Below are 9,501 nucleotides of genomic sequence, written 5' to 3'. Positions count from 1 at the left end.
AAAGTCCTCTGTGCCAGTGGAGAAGAGCATCTTCTGCTTCTGCTTCTCGTGTCGCGTGAGCAGATCGGGCAGAACCTTCTCCAACGTCTGAGGTGTGGAGAACATCACCTCCCACATGTCCAGGGCAGCCCTGCAAGCCAGACCGCTCTGTCAGCAGGGCTGCCTCGGCCACAGCAGCAGAGCTCCGTGGGTCTGGACCCCCCGGTCTCTGGGCCCCTCTCCCCACAGGCAACAAGCCCTCAGGGCTGTCGCGGCCAGTACCTGTCTCCTGGTGGAGCCACCTCCAGCAGCGCTCTGACTGCCTCCCCAGGGCACTTGGCAGCCATGGCCAGCAGCAGAGACTCCACCCTAAGCAGGTTTGACTCCTTGGTGATGCTTTCCAGGTGTTGGTGGGTACAGCTGATGATTCTTGGCACCTGGAGGGGACACAACAACACGGGTGAGGATGGGGGGTGCTGCCGCTGCGGTGCCGCCATTTCCTCAGCTGCCCTTCCCAGCCCTCCCTGCTGCCCTCAGTGGCTTCAGGTGCCTCCAAGGGTCTGGGGGGGGGTGGGATGGAGGGGGAAGAAGGCCTGCCAGGGCTGAAGGGCAGGGCAACCCAGCCACAGGCCACTCACGTCCACCAGCCAGAAGTCAGGGTCTCCCGTGACCACATCCATCATGCTCCTGGCCAGCTGCTTGTTGTAGATGCTGGAGGTACTCAGGGCCCCAGTGATTACACAGGTGAAATCTGCCCTCTCCAAAGGCTGGAGGTGCTTGGCAAACATCTTTGGGAGGAAAGCAGGGAGGGAAGAGATGTCACACCGAGTGCGTCTGGTGGTGCTGCTGCGCTGGGCCCTGCCAGCAGTCCTGGCCAGAGGTGTCGGTGACAAGAGAGGGCCCCAAGGGTGAGGGAGGAGGTTTGGGGTGATGAGCACAGGGTGCTGGCCCCACAGCCAACCAGGGCTGCCTGGTGGCCAGGAGAGCTGGAGCTCCGGCTGGGGCACTGGCCCTCAGCCCTCACATGGTCCCTGCTCGGGGACAGCAGGAACCCTGTTCCCAGGTCAGCCAGGCCAGGCCAGCCCCACCATTTCTGGTGCTGTTGCTCACACAAGTCCCCTGCTGAGGCTACGAACAAGAGTCCCAGCAGGGGGGAGCTCAGGGAGCTCCTCACCTTGGTGATGTCTGTGGCACTGGTCACAAAGCGCAGGGCCATGGCCTGAGCTTCCCAGTCCTCTTGGAGCTCCTCATCCTCTGGCAGTGTCGTCACTGAGGGGGCAAGACATAGGAGGGGGTAAGACCCAGCAGCTTTGCCAGCAAGCTGAGCAAATCCTGAGCAGACCTTGGAAGGAGGAATGGCCGAGGACGGAGGTCACGACCCACAGCCAGGGAGGAGATGGTGGGCAGCAGGGTAAAGAAAAGGGGGACCAGTGTGCAGTGTGTGCATCCCAACTCTCCTGGCCTGGGAAAGCCCACGGACCTGGAGCTCTGAGGCCCTCCCACAATTAGACCATGGACGGAACAGTGGTGCTGGGGTGAGGCCTCGGGGGGCTGGAGAGCTGCAGGGCAGGGGCAGCAGCTCTTGAGGGGGGTGAGGAGGAGTGGGGCTGCCTCCTGTTTGGAGGAGCAACTCAGCTACGTGGGACGAGCAACAGCCTGGGAGAGAACGTGTGGGTCAGGAGCAGAGGAGAGGCAGTGCTGGGGACATGGTGGTGCCTCCAGCCAGCCCAAGAACAGTCTGTCACAACACCCAGGAGGGGAAGCAGACGTATTGGGTGATGTTGGTTTGCAGATGGGTGCAGCTCACCACAGCTTCTCTTACATTTTTGTTGGATTAGGATATGAAGGGAACAAAGAGCATCCAAAGCCACATCCCTGGTCTCTCCTTCCTTGAATGACGTGAGGAGGAGGAGTTGTCCCAGCAGCTGCCCGAGGACCGGAATCTGGATGTATCTGCCAGAGGCTTGGCTGTGCTCCTTGGGAGCAGCCTGGGTGAGGGAGGCAGAACAGCAGAAGGGCTGAGGACTCGCAGAGCAGCAGCTGGGCAGCAGCGCCACGTGGGGAGAGCTGCAGGGAGGGGAGATAGCCTGGCTGGATGATGCCTGGTCCTTACCTTCCGTGAGGCGAGAAAATGGATCAGATTCCTAATCCTCCCCACGCTCCTCTGACGCACAGAGGCTTCTCTGGAGGTGGCGAAGCTCAGCAGCAGCTGGCAAGAGAGAAGCCACTGGTTTGCCCTAGGACCAGACACCTGCTCCAGCAGGAGCAGGAACGCTCAGCTCCTGGGCTGGAGTCATACCGCCCACCAAGGCTGCCCCTGCTCTCCAGCAAAGGCTGGAGGGAGGTCCTGCCCCAAGGGTCCCTTGCCGGCTTGGGACAAACGTCCTGGGCCAGCCTTGTGGCCAGGCAGGAGGCAAATGTCACCCTCTCCCCAGCCACTGTGCTCCAGAAAAGCCTGGTGGGCAGCCCCTGGCTACCCCACGAAGGTGGGCACCCCCCTGCAGTCTCTGTGGCACTGGCATGGGGACCATCCACTCCAGAGTGGACAATCCCTGCCCTCCAGGGCGATAAACAGCCCCACTCTCTGCACATGCCAGACCTGGAGGATTGTCTGCAGCAACTTGTTGCGTCTGGAGGCAGGAATGTTGAGCAGCCACTCCTCCAGCATGGTGTCCATGGCTCTCAGGGTCTGCGAGGAGGAGAAAGCATCAGTGTGCTGTACCCCCTGCGCCCAGGGGACTGAGCTGAATTCCTAGAGTCCCAAGAGAGAGCCAGGGGCAGACAATCTGCTGCGGGCTGAGCAGCCTGCAGCACTGTCTGTGGCCAGGCCCATGAGAAGGGAGCACAGGAGTGAGGGTGAGAAAGGAAATCTGTGCTGCTGCCCTGCCTTGGATCTCTGGTCGTATTGCGACACAGAGTGGCCCGGGAGCAGCCCAGAGTGGCCGGGGGCTTCTGCAGCTTCCCCAGCACTTACCTTGGAGTAGAGGACAGTGTCCAGGTCCCTCATTTCCTCTTGCGGAGGAAGCAAGAAGACACTGGAGAAGCAGGCTTGTAGAAAGCTCTGCTCTTTGCCCTTCAGCACCGTCTGCACTGAGCTGCGAGGAGAGAAGGGACCAGTGGGACACTGGTGCTGGGAGCGGTGCCTCCAGGCTCTGCGCAGCTGGGCAAGATCCTCTGGGACAGGGGTTCCCGAGGGGTGGGCAGGTACCTCATCTCAGCAAGGGCCAGCATGGCGAGCTGCCGCACTTCTGTCTGCAGCTGGTGCCTGGGCTCCACTTCCAGCAGCTCCTGTGGAGCATATCCACGATGGGACCTGGCAGCTCCCTGCACCCAGTGCCACCAGACCCTTGCCCTGCCTAGGCCCTGTCCTCACAGGGTGCCAGGGGGGCCTTGTCCCCTTCCCCAGCCCCCCCACATGTCCCCTCACCTTGATGTTCTCTGCCAGTTCACATCCATGGCAAAAGATCTCCAGGCCCTCTCTCAAGCCACTGAGCCTGGTGTTTCTACACAGGGTGTAGACGCACCTCAGGAACTGCATCTTCTGGCCCTGCTCCTGGCAGCCGGGGGACAGAGAGACCAATGGGGTGCGTGAGACGGGGGACACAGCTCCAGCAGCCCGGCAGCCGAGCCCCCGACAGTTGAAATGGCCACTGTTACCTTTCCCGGGTTGCTGACAAAGTCTTCAATCACGTCCACGGTTTTCTTTTCTGTTTCGTAGGCAGGGAACCAGCTGGGATCTGGCAGAGGAGGAGGGCAGAGGGACTGTAGGGGGGTGCGGTGGCCGCAGGGAGCAGAGGAAGGGACTTCCCTAGCCTGTTCTCCCTGTGCCTGTCGGGGCTGGAGCATGCCCGGCAGACGGGCTGCGGGGCTGGGGCAGCGTGGCAGGGAAAGCCCCCCCAAGCTCCAGGCTGAGCACCTGGCTGGCAGTGGGGCAGAAGGGGGCCAATCCCACAGCCCCCTGGCTCTAGCCGACCCAGCTGCTTCTGGCTGCCGCTTCTCACTCACCGATCCGCAGCAGCAGGACCATGGGCTCCTCCTGGGGCTCCAGCGGAGAGCTCCTCTCCTGGGGATCCTCCGCCTCTGCACAGGCCACCCTGGGGCGGCTGGGGGGTCTTGCTGCCATCCTGCAAAACAGGGGAAAGAGGAAGGGGGAAAAGAATCTGACTGGGAAGGGGGATGCTCTGGTGAGACGCCTCAGCACCACGGGGCTGTGCTTGGGGGCTCCTGTCCAGCTCCTATCCTGTCCCTTCGCTGTCCTGACCACAGGCAGGGCAGTGGGGTGCACCAAGGGACATCACAAAGGGTGCCATGGTAACCTTTGGGTGCAGGGCTGGACATGCCACAGAAGGGCAATCCCACCTGTGTGCAGGAGGAGGGGTGCAGGGGACAACACGCTGCAGGTGGCAGAGGCTGCAGAAAGACTTTTAGGCCACCCTGCCCTGCCACCTGCTCCGCACTTGCCCTGACCTCATGGTGCTACTGCGAAAAGAGTCCCAGAACTCACCGGGACAAGGTCCTAAGCCACCTGCTCCAGGTGAGCCTGCTTGGGCAGAGGTTGGACCTCCACAGGTCCCTTCCAACCTCTACCATCTTGTGTGCCTCTGTGCTTTGGTTTCACTCCTAATGCACCTCGACTCATCCTGCTGCCCACTGGGAAGGATGCTGGAACAAGGGACAATGCCAAACTCCTCCCTGAGGATTCATCACCTAACACCTCCTTGCTCCACAATATCCTAGGGCAGACAAGTCAGAAAACAGAAAAGATCTTTTCATTCTGGTTGGGAAACAATCACCAAGAAGTGTTTTTTCCTTCCTGGAATATTTTGTTTCTTCCCTGTGCAGGGAAGAGAGGCTCAGCCCCTCAACTGCTCCCAAGGTCAGGGGAGAGGGGTGGTCCTTGCAATGGGATCTTCCCCAACATCTGGCCCCTCTCGTACTATTGTATAGTATTTTACCTGACAGGTGGAGCTGAAGTGACTCTGGTCATACAGACCTTTATGGTGATTTGGGCAAAATCCCCTTGCTTGGGGTTTTAAAACTTTAGCTTTAGACTAGAGAAAATTCAGTGCACAAACTCAGCGAGGGGTGGGCGCACCTTGGGAGGCGGGTAGCTTTTGGGATGGAGGTGCGTTTTGGTATTACAATGAGATTATAATGAGCAGAGTTCACCTCAGGACAGTGTTTTGTCAAAATGTGACAGGTTATCCATTTTATGAAGTGCATTGCGTACCTTCAGATCCCTTTGTTTCCACCGAGCGTGGCCATAGTGTCTCTGCTCTGCCCTCCATGCAATTTCTCCTGGAGTCAGCACCGAGATCCCCTGGTGTTGCCACCATCGGGGCTTGCCCTGGGATTGCCATGGTACAAACTTGCTGCACATGAGCTGCATTCCACCCTGCAAGGTTTATCACTGCTGTTCTTAAAGGGTGAATAGAAGTTTAATTTCTAAGTCACCCTAAGATACTCTTCCCCAGGGACACAGAACAAGGACAGGGGACAGAGACTGAGCAGGGACAGGGAAGAATGACAGGGACAGAGAGCAAGGACAAAGGGACAGAAAGTGAGGATGGGGGACAGAGAGTGAGGAGAGGGGACACAGAGGAAAGACTGGCAGCAGAGAGAAAGGACGGGGGACATAGAGGGAGGAGGAGAGGGGACGGAGAGGGAGGACAGTGGAGAGAGAGCAAGGACAGACTGCAGAACGCAAGGACAGGAGACAAAAAGCGAAGACACGTGACAGAGAAGGATGATAGAGACAGAGAGCAAGGGCAAAGGGAAAGGAAGCGAGGACGGGACAGAGAGGGAGGACAGGAGAGAGAGAAGCACGGACAGGGCACAGAGAGCAAGAATAGAAGATAGATGGTGATAAGAGGGGACACAGACGGAGGAAAGAGGACAGAGGATAGGGGATATAGAGGCAGGACGGGACAGAGTGTGGACAGGGGACAGAGAGCAAGGAGAGGGGACAGAGAGCGAGGACGAGGGATACAGATAGATCAATGACAGGGAAGAGAGAGTGGGGATGGGACAGAGAGGGAGGACGTGATTCTGTGGTTCTCAGAAATTGCATTTCTGACGCATTCATATAAATGAGGACACTTTTGATAGCCTGGAGGCAAGAGGTACCTGCATTTCCATGGCAGGAGTTCAAGGGATTTGAATTTCCCTTTGTGATTCCATTGATCTCTGTGTCTCAGCTGTACAGTCCCATGCCTGGAGAGGAAAGATTAACTGATAACTACCCAGAAAGTCCAAACAGAGGCCAAATTGATGTCTGTCACACCAGTCCATGGGAACTTCACCAGCCTGCCATGACTTCTCAAATATGATGGAGGAGGGTTAACTGCCAGCAGCCCCTAGAAAGCCTGGCCGCATCCTTGATCGGAGAGGCTCCCGGACACCTTCCCTAGGAGGTCGCTGAACCTTCTCCCCTCCAGCAGAGAAACCAGATTGGGTGGTTACTCCTCAGAGGTTGAAAAATGAGACCCAGGACACGAGCTGTGGCCGTAAGAGGGTGGGTGAGGTCTTTACTAGTCAGCTGTGGACTCTAAAAAGGAGGCTGGAGGACAAAGTGCCGCCCCCCTCCCCCTCCCTTGGCAATGGCAGACTCACAGCTGAGGCCCTTTGGGAGGGCCAGGCACTGGCAGTGGAGGGTTCAGGGGGGGCAGAGGTGGCACCAGGTGGCCCCACTGTCACACACCTTGTGGAGACGGTGGCAGGTTTGGCTCAGTCTCAGCAGGTCGGGCAGCATCAGGAAGATGATGTGCAGTACCTGTGGGGAAAGGGGTGGGGGCAGCATCAGCCCTGGGAGCCCCCTGCTTTAAGGGGGAGGCCCCAGCCCCGCCAGCTCCCCCACTACCCTCACCCTCTTGGTGGAGACCGTGGGTGATGGCCACGTCCCCACCCTCCTCACCACCCTTCAGGCTGCTGTGGGGTCGCTTGGGCTGCGGGGAGGGGATGCAGGAGAAGTGATGGTGGGCAGCCCCACAACCTGTACCGCCCCCACCCATCCTCATTCAGCCCACTGCCACCCTGGCAGCCTCACTGGCACATCCTCGTCTCTGTTGATCGGATGCCAGTTGCCATAGCAGCCAGAAGCCCCCTGGCCTGTGGCTCTGGGGATACTGACAAGAGAAACTCCTGGCTGGAGAAAAAGGTGGTTTATTGAGGGAAGCAAAGCTGAGGGCAGGAGCAAAACCCACACAGGGGTGGGATTTTGTCCCTGAACCATCTTGTCAGGACTGGCAGCACAGTGCTCGGAGGGACCATTCTGATCTTTGCTGCTCCTGTGGAGCTCCCAGGATCAGCACGGCCTGAGCTGCCAGGGGACAGACTGAGGGGTCAGGGTCCTTCTCCAAGGGCCGAAGGGCTGCGACAGACAGAAACAGAGCAGTGGTGAGACCCTGCTGGCTGCAGAGACCTTCCCATGACAGCCCCATCTGCCCCTGTCCCTGGCCTGGAGGAGCAGGGGGGACCAGCGGACCTCAGGAATCCCAGCATCCCAGACTGGGTTGGGCTGGAAGTGACCTTGAGGATCATCTAGTCCCAAAACCCTGCATGGGCAGGGACACCTCCCACCAGCCCAGGTTGCTCCAAGCCCCATCCAACCTGCCCTTGAGCACTTGCAGGGATAGGGCAGCCACAGCTTCTCTGGGCAGCCTGTTCCAGGGTCTCACCACTTTCCCAGGAAAGACTTTCTTCCTCATGTCCAACCTCACTCTCCCCAGTGAATGCCCCAAAGGTCTCCAACACATTCCCCCTGCCCTGAGGCATTTCCCTGGAGCAGGGCCAGGCATGGCAGCGTCCTGCCCAGGCCCCGGCCCTGCCCCCCCAACCCTAGCACAGCCCTGCCCCTGCTCACTGTTGCCGATCCGGAGCAGAGCCATGTCCTGGAGCAGAGCCTGGCCTCAGCCTGGCCCAGCGGCGCAAGAAGCTCCACGGTCGCACGGGGCGTCCTGATCTTGCCTTCATCATTTGACAGCTCAGAATATAAGTAGTCTGAGTTGCCAGGGAGCGGACAGAGGCTTTGTTGTCCTTCCTCAGGGGCTCAAGGGCTGTGACCAAAAGACAGAGCCAAGATGACCCCTGGTGTCTGCACAGACCCCCAGGCATCCCCTCCAGAGCACGGCAGCCACTTTCCCTAGGCAGGAGAGAGCTGCTGCTGCTGCTCAGCAATGCCACAAGTGCCCCTGACACGTTCCCCCTGCACTAAGCTGTCTCCCTGGAGTGGGGCCAGGCACGGCAGCCCCCTGCCCAGGCCCTGGCCCTGCCCCCCCAACCCCAGCACAGCCCTGCCCCTGCTCACCACTGATGACCTCTGACAGCTTCTCCTTGCTCTGGTCCCGTGCGACCAGCCCTGGGAAGAGAGCATGGTCAGAGCCCCTGCTCCCCAGCCCCTGCCCAGCACAGCCCCGGCCCCTTGAGGCTCTTGCAGCCAAGGGCTGCTCCCCCTGCCCGGGCCCTGCACGGGGCCTGGGGCCAGGCTGCCAGAAGAGGGTCCCCGGGGGCTGAGCTCACCAATCAACCTGATGGCTTCCAATCTCAGAGTGGCCTGAGGGTATTTTCCTCCTACTAAAAAAACAATCTAGGTCAATTCTATAAGCTAAGTTTGACCCAAGCTCTTAGTGTCTTCAGAAATTGTTCCAGATTGTACTGTCATGAAAAAGATTTGCAGGTGACTTTTTCTCTGCAATGGTTGTGCTAATTAAGTGTCTAGCATTTGTAATTACTAAGTTTCAAGAAGCTGATGCAGCATGTTCTCATTCATTTACACAGCAGAAAGTTTTGGCATAAGGTCAGAACTACAGGCCAACAAAGCAGATGAGTAGGCAAAACTGTCTCTCACTGTAGAGACAACAAGGCTCAGAGGGCTTCTTGCAGAATCCCTGACTAATAAGTATTTACACAGAGTCACTGGAAGATCTTCACGAATCTTTTGGGATATGTGTTTAAGGGAGGGAGGAAAGCATCCAGGAGCAGCACAAGAAACAATTCCGTGTGGTCACATACACACTCTTGCTTTTATTGCAGCTCATGAGAGACAGGTAAAGTGATGAAAAAGTGACACTAGCTTATAAGAAAATACCAAGTCTGTATTTGCCTCACAATGGACTATCACACTACTTTGACATTTAAAAATATTTTACAAATATTAACTACCAGAAAGCTTGCAAAACTATCTCACAAAGTATCCTGGTACAGTGAATTTGACCACTTTTATAAAGTTCTGAAGAAAGATCAACTAGTTTGTGCAAGCCATTTTTTAAGTACTTCTCAAGAGTGTCTCAATGAAGTAATTATCTTCCCAATACAGTCTGCCAAAAAAATGTTCTACGACCATCTGAGAAAACAAAACTGTCTGGGGGCTTTGATGACATAAAAGGTGTATTTATTAACCTTTCACAGGTTCAACTTGCACAACAAAAAAAACCCCTGTGGTGACTGCCATCATAGTTATTCCAGCTGGTAGAGTTACACCTTCAGTAAAATTTAGCCAACATAAACAAATACATTATCTGTCTA

At 57.4% G+C, this 9,501-nt stretch overlaps 1 long non-coding RNA gene across 1 annotated transcript; it reads right to left on the bottom strand.

Annotated features, from left to right (window-relative positions):
- Window positions 1-7,124: 7,124 nt before the first annotated feature.
- Window positions 7,125-7,913, bottom strand: LOC127392139 (uncharacterized). Its single transcript, XR_007891198.1, has 2 exons — window positions 7,841-7,913; window positions 7,125-7,348 (listed from the first exon to the last, which is right to left on the bottom strand). It is a non-coding gene; the product is annotated as an uncharacterized LOC127392139 (long non-coding RNA).
- Window positions 7,914-9,501: the final 1,588 nt, after the last annotated feature.

Source organism: Apus apus, chromosome 18 (genome assembly GCF_020740795.1).
Source record: "Apus apus isolate bApuApu2 chromosome 18, bApuApu2.pri.cur, whole genome shotgun sequence".
Classification (NCBI taxonomy): domain Eukaryota; kingdom Metazoa; phylum Chordata; class Aves; order Apodiformes; family Apodidae; genus Apus; species Apus apus.
This window is presented reverse-complemented; position numbering and strand designations above follow the sequence as displayed.